The 27,161-nt window shown below is 37.6% G+C and overlaps 1 protein-coding gene across 5 annotated transcripts in view; it reads left to right on the plus strand.

Annotated features, from left to right (window-relative positions):
* The window catches only part of MARCHF1 (membrane associated ring-CH-type finger 1), a 295,689-nt gene that overhangs the window by 27,304 nt on the left and 241,224 nt on the right, over positions 1 to 27,161 (plus strand). For 3 of the 5 annotated variants that reach the window (XM_072037339.1, XM_072037344.1, XM_072037340.1), the window contains exon 2: positions 8,851 to 8,946. The exons of the other annotated variants lie outside the window; for them this stretch is intronic. The gene's annotated coding sequence lies outside the window, so the exon portion shown is untranslated. The remainder of the gene's footprint in view (positions 1 to 8,850; positions 8,947 to 27,161) is intronic. 5 annotated transcript variants of the gene reach the window in all.

Genomic DNA, 27,161 nt, shown 5'->3' on the forward strand with positions numbered 1-27,161 from the left:
TTGAGTAGGAAAGTGTTTGATGCTTGCAACTTCATGAATACTGGATTTTTGAGAATATATAATTATGAAAGATTTTTCTAGATAGTGCATTCACATTAGTGAGCTTTAAGTGTCAACAAGGCTTGTGGTAATCTAGTGCATCCTTCATGAAACTGTGAATCATGCTTGTTCTCATGTAAGGCAACTCCTCTCCTCCCGATATTTTTCCCATTACAGCCAGCGTAGAACAAGATGGGAAAAATGTTTTCATGGAATCTCAGATAAAATGAGTAATAAATGAAAGCATTTCATAGATGCTGTTATGACAATGGAAGGGAAAAGATTTCTCCCAAGTCCCTATTTTTTTCTCATAAAACTTTCTGAATGCATACAAAGCTTAATTCAGAGCTGTACAGTTGTAAACAACTTAAAAACTTATGGTCATTTTTATAAGTTTTTTTTTTTTTTTTTGAAGTATTTGGGGAGGAGACTGCTGCATATTCTCAAGTCTAGATATGGGGTTTGTTCAGTAAATGTTATATTTATTCTGAAAGATTGAGATTCCAGTCAAAGATCCCTGGGCAATATAGTTGAAAGCTGTGAAGAGGTCATCAGGAAGGACAAGTGTATTTTGGACATTTGTAGGAGATCAGTGTTTGAAATATTTGCTGTAACCCTTGAGCACTAAAAATAAAAGAGTTTCATCTCTTCCTCTCCTTATGCCCCTCCTTCACCAAAGCACCATACCAACTTCAAGTTGATGAAATGCTTTTCTTTCTGGTTTAATTATGATCTCTTAAGTCATTATGACTTGTAAAATTTAGTTTACTGAAAAGTTATATTGCTTTTTGATTACTTTACATAATAGAAAGAAATGAGTTTCTGGCCTCAATTTAGCTGCAAAAAAAACCTGAAAATGTGTGGCAAATATACTGCTAGAATGAATTATGAGTATCTGTCCATTTTTTTTTTTTTTTGATAGAAAACACTCAAAACTGAAATATGTAGTAGTAAAACACTAAAACTTATGCTAACACTCAAAATTAAATATTGTAGATATTTAATTGGAGGGATTTTCAAGACTTACCTTTAAGTAAAAACAAAAAGGGATCTTCAGAATAGCCAGTAATTGCTGGTATGAGTACACAAGTATTGTCAGAGTTAAGTCCTTTTTCTGCTTGGTTCCAAGTAAACAACTTAAGAGTGACTTTCAAATTTTTCAAGGAAGTGCACTCATCCTATTTAATAATCTCTTCTTCAGTGAAGGAGTTTTTGAAAGGACATCCAGTGCTTAAGCTATCCTTGTGCACCCTGTTACCTTTTCAGTGTCTTTACCCAAATGTTTTCAGCTGTTGTCTTTTCTCATTCAGCCCATACCCAAAATGCTGGGGGTTCCCCTACTATGTTTTCTGCTGTTACATGGGAGACGTGTGCTGATGAATCCTGTACTCTGGCTGCTGGAAATGGGCCCAGGCAGCAGCTGCTGACTCTGTGCATGTGTGCTGACTGCCCAGCTGGCTGCAGCATGCCCCAGTGCCAGGCTGTGCCCCTTGCAGGTGAACTGCTGCGAGTTCGATTTGGCTACCAGATACTGTCACATTTATGGGAAAAAGGTCTCTGTAAGACTTCTAACCTCTGACAGAACTTGATTGAAATTGGCCAGTTGATTCTTGCAGGTTCCTGGATTTTTATGCAAAATGGTTCTGTAACAGCCCAAATCCAGTCAGATGTCTTTGCTTACCCTTTTTTTCCCTCCCTGCATTAGATCTAGGCATTAGGTCTCTTCCCTGGGTGGTGGCAATGTGAGGGAAATGTTGGAGGATTGTGTTCTTAATCCTAATTCCTCTTCTTGTTAACGATAAAGGTGACATGGTCGCTGATGGAAGGGCAGGCATGGCTCTCTGAACACGTGTGTGTGCTGAATTCTCGATCAAAGATGGGAGGAAAGAGGAAATAGCAGGGGGGGATTTTCCAACATGTAGGCTTGAAGCATCTGAAAAGCAATAGAGTTTCTTGTAATAGATGATCCAACAGACCTTCTGTGGAGCAGTAGTCATGGCAACTCATGTGCACTGGACCGGTAGCTCTAAAAGCAGAGATCTGAATGAATTTATGCAAGACATTTGTACACATTTGTTAAAGATACAAAGGGAAATCTTATTTTGTGTTTCAAAATCAAGTTTCTAGTAATTTAAACACTATGTAAGACAAATATAAGGAGAAGCTATGTATTTTTAATCTGGTAAATGTAGCTCTAACTGTACTTAAGAATTTTCCTGGTAATGTATATACTGACATTTGTCTAGTCACACTGCTATTAATTGAAGCTGCATTTAGATCTGTCAAGCAATGGAAAAATGAATCAAACTTCCAAGCTCCTTGACCCACTTCTCTGAACATGTATGTCTTGCTGTGACACTGTCCCAGGATGTCACTTACAGGCAGCCACCATTCAGTATTGCCCAGAACTTTGGTGATGTCACCCTTCTGCAATTATTTGCCCTTGCACAATGTCCTACGATATGAGCAGAATATGACCTTAGTCTTGGCACATGCAACTGACGCGAATAAAAAGATTGTCTCATTGCTGATTACAGGAGCTGTCATTAAAAAGGAGCTCAGAGGTGAAGACACAAAGTAGTTTTATGTCTCCTCGGTATTGTAAACTTATGTAGTGTGAACAAGGGCTCAAGCTGCATGAGTTCTGTAGTTCTGATCATTTCCTTTATGTTATCTGTCTAATGTCTTCGGTTATATGCCAGGGATAATCAGGAGAAGCCCTTCTGTATTTCATTTAACACTGACAATTCCCATTGATAAAAACAAAATTGCATTTTACTGAACAGCATCTGCATTTCTCTGCAAAGATAGTAAGTTAAATCCTTGAGGGAGGACTGTATTTCTTAGACATTTTTCAAATCTTTGATTCTCTTAGGGTCAAAGAATCATCATGCCTTCAGCACATAATTATCTTTATAATCTGAAAGTAATTTACATTTAACAAGAATATTTAATCATTTCATTGCTTGAAAAAGCAAATGAAATGCAGTTTTATGCCTTGTCTGACTGAAAATTTTGCTTGCAATTATTCCCTGTTATGGGCCAAAGAACAACCACTGTTTGAAATCTCTAGTTTCTGTTTTATTTTTGTTTTCCTAGTACTTTTCAAAGTGTTTCTAATGTAATGATGAAATGGAAAACAGAAAATAACTTATTGGTGAAAACCCTCAAGTAACAAGCACAAGTGTGGAACTTCTAGAAGTCCATCTTGCATCTGAGGTAAATATAAAATAAAGATGATTATCTTCAGAACTGTTTTCTGCACTTACCAAATATCTGTTTCAATTTTTCTTTAGTAGAAGCTTGTCTTCAGAAGGTAGATGCCTTGCTTATGTATTCAGTCGGTAGCTGCATGAAGTAGCTGTATTGAAAATGTAAGATCTCAGTTGTCTGCAGAAATAAAAGGTCATCCTTCACTCTGGAAAGCAGGGTTTCAAGGGCTAAAAATGGCTTTGGTCACTGTTAGGTTCTGTTTTCTTGTTTGTTAGAGTGGATGTAATATTAGGTCACTTATTTTGACTATTTCTTACCAGTTCTGTACAATGGTGACACTGTAAGATTCCAGTCAGATTATTCTGGGCAGGGCTTGGTATGCAGCAGAAGTTGACAAGTGACTTCTTTAGTTAATATTTATATTGTAATAGAGAAAACTCCCTTATAGCAGCTACTAAGATATATTAAAACAGAATTCCTGTCCCCAAAGCTTTACAAAGTACTGTACCATCTGAATTAGACCTTCAGCATGGAAAGCTTAGTGCTATTAAAATAGAGTGCCTGTGCAGATGAAATGACAGGGTCCAAGGCTCTGAATGTGATTAAAAAACAAACAAAACAAAAACAAAACAAACAAAACAACAACAACAAAAAACACCACAAATCTATCTTTTGTATGTCACATGTGAATATTGGGGCACAACAGAAGGCACTTCTCATGGGACTGACAGTGTGATATACAGACATGGAGGTAGTCCATTGACCATTTCCTTCAAATCTGGGGCTGTAATCACTCCTGTGACTGTGGTAGGTACAACTATACTTTCCCTTATTTTGAGTCTTTGTTGCAGGAAGCTGCAATACATTTTAGCCTGTGTTGTGGTAATATAAGTCACATCTTAGCACTGAAAATGTTTACAGATTCTTTTCTAACCTCACCTATTTTTTGATCAGTTGTGAATGAAACATTTCAATTTTCTATGAAGCATGGTAATGCACTGCTGAGACTATGCCCAACAAAGTACTTTACATGGAGTTAAATCCCAGCGGGGTTAAAGCTTTTGTTAGTTTGGTTTTGATAAAAAATAAAATACAACTATGTATGTCTTCCTTGATTTCAATATCTCAACGAAGAATTTAGATCTTGAATTTGCTAGCTGGACCCTTTACTCAGCCTGTGTCAAGGACTTTATTTACTGCTGTGATTGAAAGCTCCTTCCTTTCTGCCTTAGGGCTTCTATGCATAATTTCAACAACTTGCTCTTTATCAAACAAATTGTGTCAGTCTTTAAAACTCCTGTTTTCCTTATTTACTTGCAAGTTTGAATATCAAACTCCAAGAGGAAAAGGAAGGTGACATGAAAAAAAAATCAGGGAAATGTAAAACCAAAGGGAGGAGGTGTATATTTTTTCATGTCTTTATTAGCTTTGCGCTGCACTGCTGTTTTGCCTTTCAGTTATAATTCTTTAAATTTCATTTAGGCTGTGCTGATGCAGTCTTCTCAGCACTGTACTTTCCACCAAAGAAAGGGAATTATTATGCTTCATATGTACGTTGCCTTAAATCCATCAGATATTTAATCCGTCGCTAATTTAGCGAGGTTTCTCACTAGTCTTCTTGCTCATTACTCCTTGAGTCCCTCATTACAAAGCAACTAGTAAAGCTAGAAGAAATAGCTTTGATCCCCCAAAATCTTGCTAGGTCTGGAACCCACAGTGGTGTGATTAATGGGCAGTGAAGAGGAGCAGAAGCTGGCCGGGTAGTCTGTGGTCACAGTTTAGGAAAAATGTTTAGGGGTTCTGAGCTTGAGATCTCTTGAACACATTGATTTAGGCAGTGAGCTCTCACAGATTTTATTGGAGCATTTCCTTCTCAAACAAGCATGTATTCATGAATCAGCATGGCTTATGTTCTCACTCACATAGCTTGGCTACTGCAAATATTCTCAATCACAACAGCACAGTGGTTTGTATGAATTAATTTACTGTATCTTGCAGAGCATGAGCACTGCAGAGTAAATTAGCTCCTAGAGAGTTTCCATCTGTCATTGACTTGAGACCCAAACTTGTGGTTTAGGTATTTTCCTCATAAGCTCTTGACCTTCAAAAGTGTGCTTCAAAAACAACTTAATGGTGAGGGCATTTGTGGAAGAGGGCTAAAGTAGGTGTTAAGAACTGTTCTTTAAAGAAACTCTTATATTATTAATATTTTTTTTTTCAGTGTGCTTGTCTTGTAAAAGATCTGAAATGATGTTGCATGGTTATTGTTTCGGATTTTGTAGTTATGAACGGATTTTAACAGACGTTAGATCACTGTTTGCCTGGAATCTTAGAAAGTTAAATCTAAACATGAATAAAGATGAAATCAGTTTAAGGGCAGACTGACAGTTATATGGTAGTAACAACTTTTCTTCATTTATTGTAGTAGCTGTGAAGAGTTTATCATGACTATGATATCCATCCAGAAATACTAAGATACTTCTGTGTATGTAACAATACATTCCTTGTGAAAATGCATTAGTAAAAAGCACAAAGTGCAGAAGGCAGCTGCAGAAATGGGACAACTATCTTGCCCTTTGCCAGGTAACAATTTCAAACTTGTCCCTTTTCTTTATGCATGTGCCTGTCAAACCCTTAACCTACTGAGGAATTTCTTATAATAACAAATACCTGTAACTTCCTTTGTTTTTTGCAGTTTTTCCTTAACACAGAGGTCTGCATGTGTTTAAGTTGAAGGAGTAGGGATGGCAAGGAGACAAGGTATCAGTCTTAACAGATGCAATCTTAGGAAAGCTTACTCTACCTATAGCATAGCATCAAGTAGGCTACATATCCTGATCTTATCTCTCCCTTACATGCAGCTCTGACAACTCTTTTTTACTTACTATTCTCCCAACCGTATTGGAAGTTGCAATTATGGTAACATTAAGCTGTTTAATTTCCTTCTATGCTGATAGATACCATAATATAAAACATCTTTGCATCATCAGAAGCATATCAGGAAACTGTAGGGCTATCCGTAACCTGACTGCTCATGCAGATATGTTCAGATAGGTTCCTTACTTCTTCTGTAAGTACATGTGTGTGCATGTACAGTTCTCAGTTTCTAATGCCAGTGTTAGCTTAGAGCAAATTTTAAGAGCCCAGCATCTGCTTTCCTGGCAGAGGCTTTTTTCTAGTTCAGCTGAAGAACTCAAATCAATATTGGAAATCAACATCTGAAACAGGTTCCTTTATTTTGTTCTTCTCATAGTCTTTTTTTCATATCCCGCTGCATGCACTGAATTTTCGTCTTAATATTATACATAATTTCTGACTTATTAGAAGGAATTCAGGGTTAGTTATTAGCAAATGCTCTTTTTTTTTTTTTTTTTTTTTTTTTTTTCTGATGCAGTGTGTAGTTTTTAGCAGTGGGAGGAAAATCCCCTGATAGAATCACCTGCTCTTTGAATGCCTCCTATGGAGGGACAAGAGGGAGAAAGAAATTCTTTGCACAAAAGCAGCAAATCTGCTGTGACAGCTGTCACTATAGCAGTGCAGGCCACACCACTTCAAAGCTGAGATGCTATTTCCCATCAGCATCACTATCTGTGCTGCTGGGCTTTCTCTGGTCACTCTGCAGGGAGAGGATAAGTACCTGAATTCTTAAATATCTTCTATTATTCAAACTTCGTCCTGGCTCAAGTGAAGACATGGTGCAGAGCTGTTATCTGTAGTCTTCTCTCAATGACATAGCAGGTAAATTTGCAAGGTTAGTCTGTTAGCTAGTGATAAAGGCTTTCTCTGGACAGGCAAATAAGTGACAGGTCCAGGACATAAACATTAACAATAACATTTTAAACCAAATAGATGTCTATGGTAACTTACATTCAGTACCTAATCCAAAATACTCCTACTATGACACAATTATGATTTCTATATTTCCTTTTCTTTCCTCTTGGAGAAAAAAAAAATATTGACTGGCAATTAATTCTTTCAGTGATTCTCCCTGTTTTCATAATTGTGTAAATACAGCACCTACAATGCGAACTGCCAAAATTGTGCAGTGAGCTGTGTCTATTGGCTCTTTAAGTCCTTTTGTGTAGAGAAGTTATCAAAGGCGAAGTGAAAAAGGGCCTAACATCTTCTGAATTGCAAACAGTGCAATGAGCACATTTCATATCACTTCACTTCTACACTCTTCATCCACAACCTTTATTTCCTTATGAAACATTAGAGAAAGACTGAGCATCTGTCTCTTTTATCAGCCATCTCAGAGCTCTTAACATTGCTGGTGGTATGAAAATAGGTAAATTATGAAAAAATGGAGAAGCGTGATTGAATCTTAACTAGCTGTGTGGCTGAGCATATTCCTGACCTTTGTCAGGCCTGGATATTTTACAGTACAATTTTTTCAGCATTTTCAATTCTATTGGGGGTAGAATAGGCATTCCAGGAAACGAGATAGATGTGTAGGGTCAGAAGTAAGGGAAGGAAAATCTCTGAATCAGAGTTCATAATTACTAAAATACAGAAATGTAGAAGTAGGATAAGTTTAACATAATGCTTAGACTGCAGAGGGTGAAAATGACCCTTCCTTCAATAGCAATATCTGTGGAAACCTAAAGTGATCTGAATTACCTTCTGTAATATATGCTATTAAGTAGGACAAATATTTGAAAAACACATTTCGGCATGCAGTAAAAATGACTATGTATAACGCGGGCATCCTGAAGTTGCCAGGTCCTAGTGCCATTCCACTGCAGTGAACGGCTGCATGGCTTGTCTGTGCTGTCCAGCTCCTGGGACCCTCGGGCTGTCAGAGGTTGTGGTTACATGTCTCCGTGTATTAGTCTGCACTGCATCCATCCCTGGGTCAAGGAGCAGTATATCCTTGGCCTGAGTATTTCTACATCCTGTTTCTCCTTGCATTTCTAGTGGAAGCACAGAGAACACCTCGTGTCTCTATGTACTAAATCGATACGTGTCTGAACCTCAGAGTCTGACAAGAAAACACAGCTACCCTTGATAGAGCCTCTCTATGCTCTGCTGCTCGGAGATGCTACTTGAGTATGGGTCATAGTTAATTATGTTTTGCTTGGGATTAATGATGACTGAAATCACTCACCAGATATAATCTATTATAAATAAAAATGTTTTTTCTAGTATCAACTAAGAACACATTTTCTAGATCATTAACACAGGAAAAAGAAGGTTTCTCAGGGACTGAGTGATTTTCTGTGTGAAAACTTAATGGCTAAGGCCAAGCTTTTTCTTAACAAGATTTTTCTTAACTGTGACCACTGAGTACAGTCCTGTTTGTTTCCGTATAAAATTTTTGTTTGCCTGTATTGTGGTTTAAATGTATTTTGAACCATAGCTACCATATGACATTTAGCTCAGAGCTGTGCTGTTTGCAATAGCAAAGTGACCTGTCTTTGTGCAATGATATTACCTGCTTGTCCTAACACATCTGGCATTCCTAAGGCTTACGAAACATTTCGTGTTCCTGAATGTATTCTTTCGAGAGAGCTAGCACTTCTCTGCACTGTGCCTGCTCAGAATGTGTGAAATGGAAAACCAACATCAGCATGTAACGCAAGTAACGTTTGTCATTAGTAGGTGTTATGACCGTGTGGTACTGAGCACAGTGGGAACAGAAAAAGGCAGCTTGGTGCTTCAGTTTCTGCCATGGGATTCAGGAGATAGATGTAGGTGAGTTGTTAATTTTAAAGATTACCCATGTGCCCAAACACTGCTTTTTAATCTAGAGTTTATTTTAACACCACTAAGATAAATGAAAATGTTCATGTTGTCTGGTCTTTGTGCTTAAGCTTTTTATCTGTAAAATGAAGATGTTTAATACTGGCTTGCTGTGTGGGTATTGTAAGCACAAACTCTGTAGTGTATTTGTGAATTACAAGTATATGGAAAAATTCAGGCTCTTAGTTGCAAAGACATTTTTTGATTATGTACACTTAATTTTTTTAAATGGGAAAAAATAATTGCTAAGGACAATGATAATATTCACCTATATCACCCTTTTATTTAAATGCAGAGGATTCTACAGTTATCAAGTGTTGTATGTTCATTGGATTATATGCTGTGATCAAAACTGTGTTTATGACATGGGACAATCCATACAAGGTCAGATTGCAGGGTGTAAGAGTAACAACTGGGATGGGGGGAATAAACTGTTCAGTAACAACTCACTTTCATGTATTAAACATATCTGTGTATGATACATCTTGATTTTTCCTGCAAATGCAAAGGTACAATGGATTGTTTTAGCTTTAGCAAATGTCATGCAAAACTCACTGATATAGTACATTTGGTGTATGTAAAGTCAGTTTGTATATTCTGATTGCTGCTAACTTTGAATCAAAAGCTTCTCCTGCCTAGTGGATGAGGGAAGTTCATCACAGGAAAGGGACTGAGTCCCACACTACAGCAAGGAGCAAGCCCTCCCTTTGCCCTGTTACAGGTACAATTTCCACCAGTGTGTCCAGGGAGAAAAGTTCTCCTGCTGCCCAGTCTGATAACTGTTTTAATTTTGAACACAAATTTGATCTCTAAAAACTTTATACAAAGAAACAGTACACCCTAGCTTGTTTTTCTAGCTCTTTTTTACTGGAACTATTCCAGAAGATGAAATTGATCCAGAAAAGAAAATATAGGTCTATTTTGTGAGGAAAATAAAACATGATCTTTTTTCTAGATCATAAAACAGCAGAAGATTCAAATCACAATCATGTTTTCCTGTATGTTTTTTTTTTTTTTTTTTAAGGCTAGTATTCTTGGTATTTAGGTTACTTTATAGAGTGACAGTGTTATTGTTAATTAACTCAGAGTTCTAATTATGATGGTAGTACAATTAATCAGTAGCTGGTGATAAAATTAATTGCATTTTTCTGACTTTCTAGATTTATCAGGGCAGTTTTGCCAGTAGTTATTGTTAGCTGAGCAAGAACTATGTTCTCAAAAATGATTCAGTGGGGTATTTTCCAGGTAGAAAAACGAGGTTTGGGTCACCTGAAGTGCATACAAAATGAAGTGAGGGAAGCGTATAAAAGCTACTGCTGGAAAAAAAACTTCTTGAACTAGTGTTAATGTGATGTTAAGAAGCAAACTTTTTAAGAAGTCTAACATCAAACATTACTTTCCCCTGGAGCAGGCACTCACTGTTTTTGTGATATATCACATGAGCTATTTTCTGACAATTATTTAGTGAAGAGAATTATTTCACAGAAGGATTGTAAACAAAGACATAATGCTGAAGTTAATTTTATAAGGTTGAGATACCGCTGTTTTCTGAATTGGCAAATTTATTGCACAATACTGCAATTGAAATTACATGAATCATTTCATTAAGTAATCAACTAAGGTGTGAAAAACCTCTCATTTCTATAACAATTCCTATTAATCATCAGTAAGTTTTTGCTGTGACTCTGGTGATATATAATAAGATCTTTATACCAAAACATGGGAAGCCTCTCCAGAGAAAGTATCAATGAACTTTCATCTCCAAAGGCTTTGTAAGGTTGACAAAGCAGGCATTTTTGTTTCCTGGATCCTCATTTGAAATATGCAAAATATATCAGAGTTAGGTTTACTTCATAACTTCTAGATATAGTCAAGACACTTTGTCATTTTAAGACAAATACTCTAAAAATCTTTCCTTTCAAGAATATGGCAACAGGAGGGCTTAAAAACCGTGGTAAGCAAATCTTAAACTTGTATAAAGGATTCTGAACGCTTGTTTACAAAAGGAGCATGCTCTTAGGAAACAAGAGCTACATTTGTACTTCTTCCACTTCAAAATCTATTCTAATAATTTTAACTTCTTGTGAGCTGCCTTTTTTTGGCAACATCTTCATCCTGTGATGTAGTAAGAAAATAATTCCTGGTAATTGAATGTCATCTTTTAATACTGTGCAAGCTCCCACCTTCTATTGAAACTGTGCAAAAAAAAAAAAAAAAAAAAAAAATCATACATTGAGTGGTTCCATTATGTTTTAATCTTTGTCTCTTGCTTATGGCTTCTGAAGAAACTGCAGTTCATGTCAAGCCTACCATGCCATTCAGTGGAGTCCAGGAGGTCTGTAATTTCTTTCCCCATCTTGCATAGGTATATTCTGAATAGATGTTAGTGTAACAATTGCAATCTAGGTATGCTAATTAATGTACCTTTTTCTATAGAAGTTGTCTGCAACTTCTCCAAGTTGTTTGAAAGTGCCTGAACGTGGTCTGACACTGGGTGAAGTAAGGCAAATTTGTTACCACTTCTGAAGTATCCAAGTTCTTTATTTAGAGCACTGAAGTGATGTTCTTGTTGGGGAAGTAGATGTTTTCTTCAGTGAAATCTGATTTCAGTCTCATAATCTTGAAGGAAGTATGTAGGATCTTATGATTCTCCAAGTCTCTCCCTCTCTTGCTGAAGAAACAAATGAGGAAACAAGGCAATGCAGTTTGTACATACAGACTTGCAGGGGAAATACTGAATGACCCATTAAAAATATTTGAAAAGTCCTAGTGCAGACATTACAATCTGAAGGATTGTAACTTGGATTGCTTACATGACTGCTCTTATTCTAAAATATGCAGTGTTTCTGCTGCAGTTTGTGGATCAGCATAGCTTGCAGATCTATCCTAACTTGCTCTGAGACTGTGCCAAAGAAAAAGTTTCTACAATATGAATGTTTTGATGTAATTCTCCTTAGTTTTAAAAAATACATAAATTATACAGGCTTTAGTTCCTGGGTCTTAACTGTGATATGAATACATAATAAAAATAAGATGTTCAGCATAGTATCCTTTCTTGTTTCGTGTCCTAAGGGTTCATAGACAAAGGGTATTAAATCTACCAACCTTTTGTGGTTTTGTATGTGCCGTTTTTCCCTAGGTCTTATTGAACTGATCAAGATAACAGTTGGATCCTAAAAAGGAATGAGATTTTCTCTGGTGTAACGAATGAGATAGAAATGAAGGAGTGGGGACAGGCTAACAAGCTTGGAAACATTTCTTCTTGGCTGGAGTTGGGGTGTCTGGAGCCATCAGTCAAGCAGAGGGCTTTTGCCCTGAAGGCTCTGGTGATCAGTGTGACTTGGGAATTCAGAGGGTAGCATTTCCTCTGTTCTCCTAGATAAGAAGCTTTTCATGTGTGTGTATGGATTTGTCTCCTGTATATTTCCTACGTGGGAGATGTGATCTGAATGTATGTATGATAAGTAGATATCCACATGCACTGAAATCACAAGAAGAATTGAACCAAATTTTTAAAGAAATCTGAGTCAGTCTGTGGTCGTTATTGTAGGTGGTTTGTTAACAAAGTCTTTTAGAGCTAATTGCAGCTGTTCTGATTTTGTTTGTATTTGTTGTTTGACATCAATATCTGGATAATAGCATCCAGAGCATATTTTTTTTTTTTTTTTTTTTTTTTTTTTTTTTGCTATGCAGATGTAAGACTTCAATTCTCATTTTCTGTTTTTACTAGTTCATTTTTAGAGGATGATCTTGTCTTGTGCTGATTCTATTATCTCAACACCCATGGGTGTGATTGTGAGGAATGAGTTTGATTTCTTCTGATAATCGTTTCTTCCTCAACCTTTCTTTGGTCAGAAAATCATAGAAAGAACCCAGAGCAATGAACTATCATTTAGTAACAAAACCAGAAAACAATTCAGTGGTTAAAATCAGAGGTGTACGACACCAAAATCTTCTGGAAATTCACAGTAAAACCTCAGTTAAGAACTTGGCCCTTTAGTATGCTGAAAACTAACATCATAGTCTGAATGCCATTCAGAAGAAACATAGTTTATTTATTGGGACTTTAATGGTCCTAAGGCACGAAATCAGGTCCGTCTTCTCTCTTGGACTCTTAAAGTATATATAGATTACAGATGAGAGTCATTCCTTTGGTGTGTAAACTTACAGTTAGGGAAATATATAAAAGATGCACTGCATAGCTAGTATTTTTGAAGCATTTTCTTTTGTTTCTTTTCAGAAGTACCTATTATCTTTAGCATTTTTGATTTTTCAGCACCCTTGTAGGTTAGCGTTGTTTAGAACAACGGGAGTCAGACTGCTGGCATCTTTGCCATACAATCCCATGTAGCATAGATGAACAATTTTCATCTATTGCTTATTTTTTTTTACTTGCCAAATGCTCCTGCTTTCATTTTAGTTACTTTTTGGCAGGCAGAGCTTATCAGCTATCAACCTACCATCATCACTTTTGGCAGTAATAAAAGGCTTGCTAGTGCTTTGATACCAATGATTCCTTATTTCAGCATTTACTGGGTGGCAGCTGTCCTACAGGATGTTCCAGAAACCTGCAAGTGAATTATTTTGATTTACTGTCTTGGCCCAGTGCAGTTGATGCCGATTATGTCAGAACTGGCAGATGTGTCAGAGAAGGTGGTAACTGAGCTTGCCAGAGAGTTTAGAGCTCTCTACTGGGTAGAGATACAACATGTCCATTTTTTTTACATGCAGGGCACAGGAGCCCAACAGAAAGCTAATACCCGGAGTAACAGTGTAAGACACAAACGGGTTTCTTTTTGATAAACCTATTGTAGACCCCAATGGTAGTAGTGAATTTTCATTATCAATTTTCATCCTGGTTTAAATGGGATCATCAGAGATTTCACAGTAGAATGGATTTACTAGATTTTTCTAGTTGTTTTTAATTTAGGATGGGACAAACTTTACAACTCAAAGAGGAGATAAACATTGCTCTGTGAGTATGCCAAGAAAAAAAAATGTTTTCGGAATGTGATGTTATCAAATTAATTTCCAGATTGTTCAATGCTCCTGGGCTAAAACTTTTTTAATATTATGTACAATTCCATCTTGCAGTCCCCTCTGGCAAAGTACTTACAAGTAGTTCATATTAAGTACATGCTCTCCAGCATATATAGGAACTTCTGAAGTTGGTGAGCTAGTGGGAGCAAAACAGGGGACCTTCCTTGTGTACAAATGTCTAGTAATACTGTGAACTTCATTACCATGTGAAATTATTTTTGCTGCAATGAGCCTACTTGCAACGATCTCATTAGACAGCCTTTTTGCTCTGACATCTGTGATAGCTAAGGCAATTCTGTACAGCTTTGATCCTAGCTAGAACTCAGAAAATTCTAGGCTGGATCTGGTGCTTGATTACCATCTGCATGGCTTGTGCAGAAGTAAGGGAAGGGAGCTCAACAGTAGTGTTACCTACTACCAAATTCTAGTGTATAGATCTGCATTATCCTCTGGGCTTCACCTACCTGGATACATGTTCAACTTTGGCAGATAGAAGCTGAAGCATTTGCAACTCTGCAGCAGATCCTTATTATGGGAATTTCATCAAGGAACAAACATTGGCCAAAAACAGTGTAGAGAAAATCAAGAGATCCTAGATCAAAAAACTCCGATGATTTTGGTAATGGGGATTTTTTTTTTTTTTTTTAAATACATATATTACTAGAAAGTGTAACATTTATAAGCAAATATATGCTCATGGTTTTACATCAGCCATGGGTGCTACTGCTGTATTTTAATACTACTGTCACTTAAGCTTAAGCCTCAAGTTGCTAAGCAAAAATAAAAATTATTGAGTTATTCAGATTCACATGAAGTCATTTATGCAAATATACTTTCTATTACTTTTCTAAGAGCTACCATGGCAGAAAAGCTGTAACTCCCAACATCCCCTACTTCTGGAAGCTTTCATACAGCTGAAGGAAAAAGTCCTTTGCTACTTCCCATAAGGGAATGCAAAACTCAGGTCACTGAAATGTCCCCAAAGATCTGAAATGTAGAAACAGCAAAGTTATTGGTATAAATTCATTACTACTTTAAAATGAAATAAGATTTATACAGGAATGACCTGAACTTAATCATTACCTATTACATCACTTTTGCTGCTGCATTCATGGAGGGAGGGGGGGAGATGCTGTGAAACTGCAGCATGGAATTAAAAAGTGTGTTTGTGAGTATATAAAATCCCCAATTCTTCTGAGATCAGACAGAGTAGCTGCCTCAGGACAGTTTAATTTGTTTTTGTGTTCTACACTAATAGAAAGCAGTTACAAGTGGTTGAAAATCAAAGTGATCGCTGAGCTAGTTGTAAACAGCTCTAATGTCAAAACAGCTTGAGGATATCTCACTTGATTTAAGAATTAAGCTCAAGTGTTGATTTACAGTTTAGCCCATAGTGGTTCATGAGACATGAAATAAAGTACAAAGGCCAAAAGTTTATCTTTTGGGAACCTAGCAATTTGTCATCTGGGGAAGGTTTGAAGTGTTGGAGGAAGGGAATAATCTATATCCTCAGGTCGTAAAGTGCTCTTCTTCCTTTTGAGTATATAAGAGTAATTTGGCATCTAATGCAACTACCATCAGGATCCTAGCCTACAAATTTTCTGTCAACAGGCATAAGAGAACCCCGTGGAAAAGTTCATAAAATTCCCTATTTCCCCAGCTGCAATGCGAGTTGGGTTCAGAATTTCTCTTCTCATTAAAAATAAATGACAGTGGCTATAAAAACTTAGTAACTTTGTTACTGCAGGAAGACCATGGCCTTTAACAGATACTCAGGACATAAGAAATCAAATACCATGACAACTGAGTTTCAACAACTGGGTTTTCCATTTGTTTGCTGCCACGTATTAGTAATGGTTTCTGTTGGCCACGGTGGTCTGTATCGTCAGATCACAGGATCCCAACTACTGCTATCCATCTTTATTCAAAAAAATCACCTGAAAAATGTCATCAGAATGATGTGTATGCTGACTAATTTGGTTATCTATATAGACACACCTATTTCTCAAGAATGCCTCATGAGAAAAAGATTTTGTCATCTGTGGTTACTCAGTGAAATTGTCAGAAAATTACCTAAAATTGGTCACAAGTTATGCCAAAATAATTGATACAAAAGTTGCAGATTCCAATCAGTAAATGTCAAAACCTGGATCAGTTTGAAATGAGCTAAATAAAGTTAATTACCAGCCTCATTAATTCAGGTGATTTTGGGAGGGTTGTCTCCTTGGCAATGCAGCTTGTGGATAATTAGTGTGATAAATAGAGCTGATAGAAATGCACTGTTCTGACTACTTTGTGTTGGCTACTGTGGTAGGGGCTGATGCCACTTCGTGTGGTTTCAGATGGATCTGTGGTCTAACAACCAAATGATTAATAATTCCGTGTTAGGTATTTGTTACTTTTATTTGACTGAAAGCCATTAAATAAAAACAGATACACAGCAGTTTTGATGGAAACGAAGCTAGTACAAAGTTATTTTGCCATGGCACATTAATTTTTCAAAGCAGTGGCAGCACCATGGCAGGAGGAACAGAGCTGTCTATTGACAAGGAGTGGTGGAGTTGTGGTTGACATGAAATAATAGCTGAAAAGCTGGCATGTAGTTCATGAATCTTACTTGTTGACTTAGGATTTTCTACTTACTTGGGTAGCCATGGGGTCTCTTTATTCCTTGGTTGCTGCCTGAGCTTACGCTTCTGCACGTGTTCAAAGCATGGCACCCTAAGCTCCTACATTTGTGATTTGGGGATAGAGCTTGCTATGCTCTAATGAGAAATCCATCTTTGACAGTCTGTCTGTGGAGACAGATAGTGTCTGTCAGTCATTCCAGGATCTTCTGTCTTTTATCTGAATGACAACCTGTTATTCATATTCTTTGCTAGATTTATTTGTACAAGGAAAACCCTGCCACTCATGTCTCCTGGAGCAAAAGCAACAGGAAAGAATGGGGACAGAGTAGTAGATTGGAGAGTCTTGTCCCATCATTTGATTATGTCACAAAACAAAAAATCTTAAATGTGATTCCATGGCCAAAACGATACTTCTCCTCCTCCATACCATCTGCAACATCTCAGATTCAGGCTGTTTCAAGTTACAGAAATCTGAGTTAACCATCTCATCTAGTACTTTGTTTTGAGCCCTCCACGTTGTGACAATGTATCTCACTTGTGTAGATTAAAATGGTAAAAAGAACCACTTCATCTTTCCAGGTAGAGGAAGGGAAAAATATTCTGATGGAAATTCAGTTGTTGAATAGAATAGTAAATTCACTGCAGTGGTAAATGTTTTTGTAGGAATTTGGTCTTAGAGTCTACGTATTTAACTCATTTAATTCTGACTTGCGAAAGTGAACAAGAGGATGCTAAGCCCTCTGCTGAGATCTAGGAGAATATCTAATGTAATCTATGGTGTGAACTTTCAGCAGTAGGTTCTTGTATGTTTGCATTTTTGTTTTAGGAAAAATTGTAATAATCATAAGGTACCTTGCATCCATTAAGGGCTAGATCTTGCATTTAATCATAAAGCAAGACCATTCTGTTGCAGTCTCATCTGCTCTTTAAAGCTACATACTTTAAAGCAGTACCAAACTGACTGTACTGTTACAGTAACAAGTCACCATGCACCATGCACCTGAAGCACAGCATGGAAGACAGGCAAAGATGCCATAACTCTTTACAAAATAGATCATCTTTGATTGTAAATGTGTAATAGTAAATCTGTATTGCACAGACACTGCAAGCACAGCACTTTTTCAGTATTATGTGTTGCACTCAGTGCTTAAAATACCCACTTTCTGATCCAGCTGAATCAGAATACATCAGTAAATGTATCCTTGCCAATGATAGAATTGGACCCTGATGGTCAGTTCTATCTCTCTGCCTCTGTTTTCATGAAGACTTTCATGCTTCAGGGCTTTTGGCATTAATCACTGATAATCATTCTTTTCAGCAGGCTTGATGCTTCACTTGTTCATACCACTCAACTGTAAATTTGACGTTTTCTTCGGAGAGCTGAAATAAACATTTCAGATGCTCGTGATGAAGAACTGGTGTTTGTGGATAAACTGCTGGACAGTGTTGGGCAGCGGCACCATGCAAAAATACTGATGCAGAGAAGTGAAGCACCTGCTTCCTCCCTAGTATTTTTACCCTTATTATCAGTTTATACTTCAACTTTTCTCTCACTCCCAGTTGCTGTTCTCTAGTTATTTCCCATTCACTATAGGCGTAGTTGGCACAGGTCCTGTGACTACTGGCTGCACTCAGATCAGCAGGCGCAGGCTTTGGCATCGCTATCCTTGTTCGCTGTTGCACAATTTCAGTCTGCAGGACTTCTCCATGGGATTACATAAATTGAGTATTACACACAGAGCTCCTTGATAAAACAGAAAGTGCCAATCCAGACTTGCACTGGTGTTTGGGATTGAGTTACCATATTGACCCACAATATGGAAATATTGGCCAACTAAGTAGAAGCAGCTAAGTAGAAAACTTGAAAGACTATTTTAACATTCATATCTCCCATGCCACACCTTCAAAATGTTGGGTAGAAAGCCAAAATGTTGGAAATAATAATCTTTACAGCAGCTAAGGTTACAAACCTTTGAATTTAGAAAACTTGCAGTCCAACATTCTGACCTGTACTGAAATAAAGAATTCTTTGCACAAGGATACATATTTGGCAGGTTGCACAATGTATGTAATACCAAAAAGAAAATAAAAAATAAAATCTATAATATTGAATTCTTAAGGACAAGCTGACCTGATGATATCAGATCATACATAGTAAGCAAAAATTATCTGTCTGCAGTATCAGTAACACAGACCTTGTGTAAGAGAAAACCCAGAAATGAATATTATAATTAACTCTATTAATAAAACATTAATACAAATAAAATATATTTAGAAACATTAGATTATTAGAGTAATATGATGTCATTAATACATAATAGTGAAATAGCATTAATATCAATAATTATATTTTAGTATAAAACCTATCCTTATATTAATATATAATACAGGAAAAAAAAATCTGGAAATGGGGGAAAAAAAGCTTTTGTGGAATTTAGAAATATCCAAGGAAACTGGACTATATTGACCTCACAAGGATGCTGTTTTCCACTTTCCAGCTACTGTTCTCCATGACTGTTATCAGCTCTTACAATATTCCAGAGTCCAGAAGCTAGACTAAGATTGGATTCCTCTTTTATTTTTTTTTGGTTTGTTAGATTTTTGTATTTTGTAGCAGCCAATTGGGAAGCATGGGGAACTCTTCCACTAGTTATTCTGGTTCTTCATTAGTTTTAAGGGTATCTTTCTGCCTCCTGTTTATTTTTGTAAAAACAAACAAAGTCTGGAGTAATGAAAGAAAACTCCTATCATCTTTACATGTTTGTCTTTCCATCTAATAGCATGTTCTTTTCTTGTCTGGAAGGCACAGAAAACGGTGGCTGCCTGGAATCCCACAGCCACTTGCTGAGGCGATCGGCTCCGGGGCAGACGCGTTCTGCAGCGGAGCGGGGGATCAGACAGGCAGGGCTAATTTTTCCGGCACCGAGCCCACTCGATGGAGCCGCCAGGACCCGGCAGGCCCTCGAGTGAACGAGGCGTAGGCGGAGCCAGCAGCGCCCCCTGCCCGGCCGTTCATAAGCTGCCCCTGGGAGCGCGGCGACCAGGACGGGCAAACAGGGCGTGGCGCGGCAGCTCGCGCAGGCAGTGTGAGCAGGAAGGGCAGAGCGCTCCCCCCCGCCCATACAAACACCTCCTTAACGGCGGTCTACCGCTAGCTCAGCTGCAATGGTGTACACCAGGCACAGTGTGCTCTCCAGGAAGCCTGTACACACCCAGACCGACTGCCTGCTCAAAACTGCGGCAGTTCAGGTCTCCGGGTGCAGGGAGTGCCTGAGCCTGTTGCTACCACCTGTGGGGGGCAAAGAGACTGTGTGCGTGAGGTGCCAGCAGATGGATGACCTGGTCCGCCTCATGGCAGGACTCAAGGAGGAAGTCGAGAGGTTGAGGGATATCAGGGAGTGTGAGCGCGAGATAGACTTGCGCAGCAACTCCCTGCACAGCCTGAAGGACAGGCCCCAGGGTGAGACACCCCAAATGGGGGTGGACCCCCTGCCCTGTTGCTGTCGGGCAGAGGCAGGGGACCTAGGAGTTGAGGAGGAATGGAGACAGGTCCCTGCTTGACATCGCAGTGGCTGAGGGAGCTGGGTTTGTTCAGCCTGGAGAAAAGGAGGCTCAGGGGCAACCTTATCGCTCTTTATAAGAACATTAAAGGAGGCTGTAGTGAGGTGGGGGTTGGTCTGTTCTCCCACATGCCTGGTGACAGGACAAGGGGGAATGTCCTAAAGTTGTGCCAGGGGTGTTTTAGGTTGGATATTAGGAAGAACTTCTTCACCGAAAGGGTTGTTAGGCATTGGAATGGGCTGCCCAGGGAAGTGGTGGAGTCACCATCCCTGGAGGTCTTTAAAAGATGTTTAGATGTTGAACTTAGGGATATGGTTTAATGGAGGATTTGTTAGTGTTAGGTCAGAGGTTGGACTTGATGATCTTGAGGTCTCTTCCAACCTAGACAGTTCTGTGATTCTGTGAGGTCTAGGTTGTGTCCTTAAACGTAACGGGCATTTATTTATTTATTTATCTGATTGACAAGTTATTATGGAACTGTCCAAGACAAACTTATATCCAGAAACACTGGTGGCTCTAGAAGAAACATAAAATTTACTATTCTTGAAACACAAATAATAATAATATTGCAATTTATTGAGGAAAACATTTTCATTTGAGAAAACTAATGGCTCTTCCTTTGTAGGCCGACACCTTCAATGTCATGTCCTGTAGCTGTCTGTTGATGGCTAAAAATAGTGTGCAGTCAGGTGTACATCACAAAATGAAATAGCTATATGCAGTGGCTGATTATATTTTCATACATCTCATAGGTTTTATAGTCAGGATACAATACAGCTCATTTTGTCTGTTCATGTGTTGGTTTTTCTTGTGAACTAGTTTGCATGGTTGTCACGCCCACTTTTTCAGTGGCTTTGTTCAATTGCATTTTATATACAGTGGCAGAGTAAGTTCTTGATGAATGAAAAGTGCTGGAATGGAATATACATGTATAAGTGTAACTTCATTATAGCAATGACTTTTAGAAACTGGAAAAGTAGTTTTTTGTAGAGTAGAAGAGCCAGGTCATTTTCTGTACATAGACGAAAAATCAAATTTGGATTGTGTTGACTAACACCCTACTTTTTGAGACTGTGCTGGACATTCCTGATTACTATCTCATTCTGTGAGCATTTTTTCCAGATGTTGGTAGATTATCATTTTTTCTGTAAACGCACAGTCCTTTCTGGTGAATTACATTTAAAGTATTGTACAGATACATAGTTACATAGATACAGATATATTGTTACATAGCCTTATAAACAAGAATTGGCAATTTTGTAACAAATGTTCAAAATCTGTGAAGGTTATGCTCCTCCCAAGATACTTTTGCTCACATACTTGTTCACTAATATAGTGAACTAATATGTTGAATAGATCATGCAGGTTTTCCCCAGCTTGTTTCTTCAGAAAATGATTTAAAGTAATATATAGTTCAAAGTGAATACAAGGTGTCTCTGTTTTTCTCTTTCTTCCTTGCAAATAGCGTGAGAAAGCTTTTTATATTGAAGTAAAAAATTAGGAATGTAAATTTGACTCTGTGCTGCATATAGAACAGCAAAGTAACACTTGCTAATTTCTCACATGTTGGGAGGTTTTGTACAGTTTCCCTCTACTCTTAAGTTGCAAGTCATTTGCATTACAGATAATGGATTGAAACCACACTAAGCAAGAGTTACTTAGAATAGAGAACCTGCAAAATCTTGTGGTGCGAATGAAATGATTTCTTGTCCCTCCTGTGTTCCACACTATATCAAGATGCAGTAGAAGATTGGACTGTAATGGGGACGGGAAGCTTCCTTCATAGGAAAAGCATTGTGATCCTTTGACCAGCAACAAAGCTTTCTGTATTGATAAGATTTAATTCAGATATTTAAGTACTGGGAGTTTTTCTTTAATGTAACATGGGATATTTTAAGTCATTTCCCAGAAAACAATCATAGTATGGTAATTGCATGGATGAGTGAAAAGGCAGTAGCTATCTCTGTAATTGAGTTAATATAATCTTTATCAATTTCCATGCTTCTTATCTGTCTTGTTTTTAAAAGTCCAAGAGAGGATCACCTTTTTCAAGATGTGGCCTTGAGTTATGTATATTTTAATTTACAGATCGAGTATCTTAAGTTCTTCCCTTTGCTCTCGTCTATTTGTGCAAATACACTCAAAGCAACAAGGAGTTGGCTCCTGTAGGTTTTATTTTTTATACTCGCAACAAAGGATGTGACAAAAAAGCTTCAAACTAACAAAAGAGCAAATATTTTTTGGAAGATTATTGTTCAGAAGCAATTACATTGTACTGCATTTTGAAAAACTGGCTTTAATGTGACGGTAAATTTAATTGTTGATTATTTTTGAGCCTATTTAATGGATGGTGTATGCTCCACTTGAAAAATATAGAAAGATGCCTATTTAGAGTAGATTAGCAGATTTCTTTCTTGTTTTTCTTCAATGGAAGAAAAACAGCATAATATCCATGGTTAATGAATGATTGACCTACTTATTTTCAAAATAGGAAATTCATGTGGAGTATTTAAAACACTGGTCTTTTTACTCAATGCATGGCATGACTTTTTGGCATCCAAGTTGACTTCTTGTTTTAGACTTGCTGCCTAGCTTTTTGTAACCATGGTGTGTAAAGCTCTGGTTTAGTCAGGCCCAGCTACTAGGTAGCATTTGGAAAAGTGAACAGTGTCTGCAGCACATAAGGTGTGTCAGTGAGTACAGCTCTGTTTTCTAGAGCTTCTCCAGCTGAACTTTAGTAGGTCTGTGACTGAGGCTGTGCTGGGCTATTTGAGCTGCTGTGCTCCGCTGTTCACAATGGGACTGCTGCATATCCCATCACCCAAACCTCATGTTTTCAAGGTGAATGGCTTCAATGTTAAATAATAATAATAATGATAAATAAATTTGGCTAATTTCAAAAAGGATCCTTTCTTGTAAATGAAGAAATCTGGTCGAAAAACAATGGGTAGTGCAACCAGAAATTAAAAGAGTTCAAGATTCATGAAACAGATTCACCAGCTCAGACACTCCATAGCCTGAAATACCCTTGATAATTTTGTAATGAAGTACTTAATGAATGTCTACTGTTTCTTTTTAATATTACTGCTTATTACTGTATCACAATTTTGTTTTTGACAAAATGTAGGCACAGCAAATTTTTAATATTGTAGGTTATTAACAATTCAGTTAGAAAGTAGAGGAAGAAATTAGCAACAATAAGATAGTTAACATTAGTAGTTCAAAATTAAAATGCAGAATAAGAAACGACAAACAGTTTAGTCTGGGATTGGAATCTGATTTTGACCAGTTCTTATATTTTTAAAAACAACTGTTTTCCATTCACTGGTTTTGTACAAAAGAAAAAAGATGTTTTGTGATGAAACAGAAAATCTCCCATACTATTAACAGAATTTATAGTATGTTAAAGGGAAGACATTCTAATGAAAATCATCCATTTGCTTTGAAGCCAGTGTTCAAACTGATGCTAGAAATGGATGGTAATAAACAGAGAAAACTTATCGCTTTATCACTTCGCTCATGAAAGAATTAATTTATCTTAGCAATTAGTCATCTCAGGGGGCTGCTCTAGCTCATATTTCTTAAGGTAGTTTTATTTAAATATAAATTGGTTGGAAGAAGATAAGTTTTCCCCCTGATCCATAAGCAAATATACATAACAAACATAGGAATTCGTCTTCTTTCTTTCTGAGTTTTCTTTCTTTCTGAGCAGACTTGGGAATTGGCCATGATTTTGACATTAAAATTCCTAATTTCTGGCAAAAATGCATTTAAAACTGTTGTGGGTTGACCCCGACCAGCAGTTAACCCACCCACACAGCTGCTCACTCAATCCCCCCACCCCAGCAGAATGGGAGGAGAGAATTGGAAGAGCAAACCCAAGAAATCCTGTGGGTTGAAATAAAGACAGTTTAATAAGTGAAGGAAAGAGGGGGAAAAACAACATAAGTGATGCAAAGGCAATCACTCACTGCCTCCCACAAGCACACTGCTTCCCAGACAGGCTCTGAGCAACAGCCCCCTTGGAAGCCCAACCCTGTGCCCCCTTCTCCCTCCACCCCAGTTTTTATTGTAGAGCACGATGTTGTCAATTCAAGTCAGCCATCCCAGCTGTGTCCCCTTCCAACCTCAGCCTACTTGCTTGCTTGGGAGCAGGGTGGGAAAAAGTCTTCTTGCTGTGCACTGCTCTGGTTAGCAGTAGCCAAGAGTTAGGTGTGTTACCAACACTGTTTTAGCCATCAATCACTGCACTGCGTGGGCTGCGATGAAGGAAGTTAGCTCCATCCCAGTCTGATCAAGTGCACAACCAAACACTGATTTTCAGAATAAGAAGGTACTTGAAATGTGTCACTAGCCTTTGAAATAGCTGCAGACTATTAGCACTAGTTGATTTAAATAGTGGAGGCCCCAGTCCTGGGCATGTTATGTGTTAGTTGAAGATCAAAAGTCAACCCTTGGTCAGATATAAATAGCAACAGCATATGATTGTATAGCAGAAGTAGGCTTTACATATGTAACAAGAATATGTGTACTTTGGTAGTCTGTAATAAGACCAATTGCTAATTCATGATAATCACGGGGGTGGGGAGTAAATCTTTAAAGACAGATTATTCTGTAGTCATTTAGAGAAGTTTTTCTATAACTTCCTAACAAGAATTTAGTTGAAGATCACTCGCTGAGCTTAAAAGGACCATGTTCCAAAGTGTTACTGTAGCTGCTGCATTACAGTACATCATGAACTTTTTAAAACTTAAAAAGTGTTATAAGTGAATGAACATCTCTTAAATTTAGGTGTAAACTAGTGATAAATCATTTATTTTGATACTTTATTCCATAATGGGGCAAGGCACAGTTTCTACCATGCCCACAAAGCAATATACTAATTGAGGACTGGATATAGACTGTTGTGTAATGCTTATATGCTAAGAAATCAGCCGTATATTTTTCAAATGAAACATGAAATTAACTGCCACTGCTGACATTAATCTTTTTTCTTTATTGTGCAGCTTGAAGGCAACTTGAAGCATAGAGGAATGTAAATGAATTAATAGCAAAGTTTGGTAAAAAGGACACAGTAAAATATAGATTGAACTCTGGAACTACTCTTCTCTTGTTCTGATGCCGCTTAAACCCTGATGTGTCCGTCTCCATAAATGCTTGACTTTTTAAGTTCTAAGGTCTTAAGGTATCAAGAAATCTCCCTACTCAAAATACTTTGTCCTGCCCCTACCATCTAGACAGCAAGTGACTCTCATGCCTGAGTGCTGATACTGGTCACCTCTTTAAACAGAAATAATGAGTGGGGAAATAACCTAAATGCAAAAGATTGCCTGGGGTTTGTGCCTTGCCCCTGATCACAGCAATTCTATATTGTGTGTGTATATATATAATAACATATAACGTATATTTTATATATTGTAGTAAATTTTAAAATGGATAAAATCTGTTGTTGCATGAAAAGTAGATGAATGCTGTACTAATTTAGAAATAGGTAAATGCTGTTTCACTTGACTTTGGTTTTGATTGATGCTGACATAGGGAAAAATAAGCTTAAGCTTTTAACAGTTTAGAATCTTTAACAGTTTATCTTCAGGCTTCCAGTCAGATAAGGAGAAAGCAGGACCTATATTTTCTTTTGCTACAGACTTTTCCACTTAGACTTTTCCACTGAGACATCTATTAAGATTTTGTATAATTTCAAAATTTTACTTTCGTAAGTTCAAAGTTATAATGGCAAATTTTCAAATGCAAGTCCTGGCTTTGACACCTGAGCTTTCCATACTCTGAAAGAATGCCTAAAATTTTGGCTTGATTTATGCAATCTCAAAATGGAATGAGTTTGAATTAAGAGTATGAATCACTTGTCTGCCCTATATTCTAAGTAAACTGTAACCTTTTCTAGTGAAGGACTTAATGTACTAGTTTTAAAGAGACAGCATCTGAAGCCCAGAAGGGCTCAGTGCTGCAGAATCAAAGTGTAAGACCTTGGAACAAGTGATAGAGCCTGATTGTTTTGTTGGTTCTGGATCAAACGCTAAAACTCTGTTCCATTTTTGATAGGCCTGTGAAATCAGGAAGCATTTCATTATTGGCATTCTGGTTTTCTCTTTTCTTCCTTTTTTAACCATCTTTTGTCTTTTTTTTTCTGATGTGGAATGTTTTTTTTCCCCTGTAATGGCAAGGAAAAATTAGTCTTAAGCTTTTGTCTTCTATTATGTCCATACAGGAAGGAGGAAAGACACAAGAATGCTACTTGCAAATGTTTGCAAATTTCTATCATTATGAAAATATATGGCAGCCATTGCTGGGTTCTTTGTTCTTACCCCACAACAGTGTAAATAATGAGCAGTGTTTGTCCGACAAAGACAGGAGTCCTGTTTACGTTCTTTGCCGGACCAGGAGTCCACTAGAGCTTTCTCTTATTCTGGCCTTGATTGCTGTCATCTACTTGTCATATCCCTGTAAAAGGAAGCCAAAAAGAATCAACAAGTAAGGTCAAAGGCACTTTAAAAACTGGGCAAGCAGAGGGGTTATCCTGCAAGAGAAGACCTTGCATGGTGCAAAAGGGTTCCATCTACTTTCTTCTCTTCAAATACAGTTCCTAGATATAGTACTCCCAGAAGGCTCATCCTTTCAAAGTGTAGTCTATTGATACAGAACTGAAAATTTCAAGACCTCATGTACTTATTTAGAGAGTACTTACCAGGTACTTACTTTTTTCTACATTTGCATTCAGTAAATGGAGAGAGAAAAAAAAAAAAAAAAAAAAAAGTTTGATCTCTGCAGCTTAAGTTCTTTCTCTGCATAGTATCTGGACAAGAAACTGTCACTTTCTAGAGCTATTATGTGCTGTGTTGTTGTGCTTGGAAATGTATTCTTATCAGCCTTTGCTGGACACATGTCGCATAGTTTTATGTTTGTCTTTAGTTGTAATGA

Source organism: Anas platyrhynchos, chromosome 4, assembly GCF_047663525.1.
Source record: "Anas platyrhynchos isolate ZD024472 breed Pekin duck chromosome 4, IASCAAS_PekinDuck_T2T, whole genome shotgun sequence".
Lineage (NCBI taxonomy): Eukaryota > Metazoa > Chordata > Aves > Anseriformes > Anatidae > Anas > Anas platyrhynchos.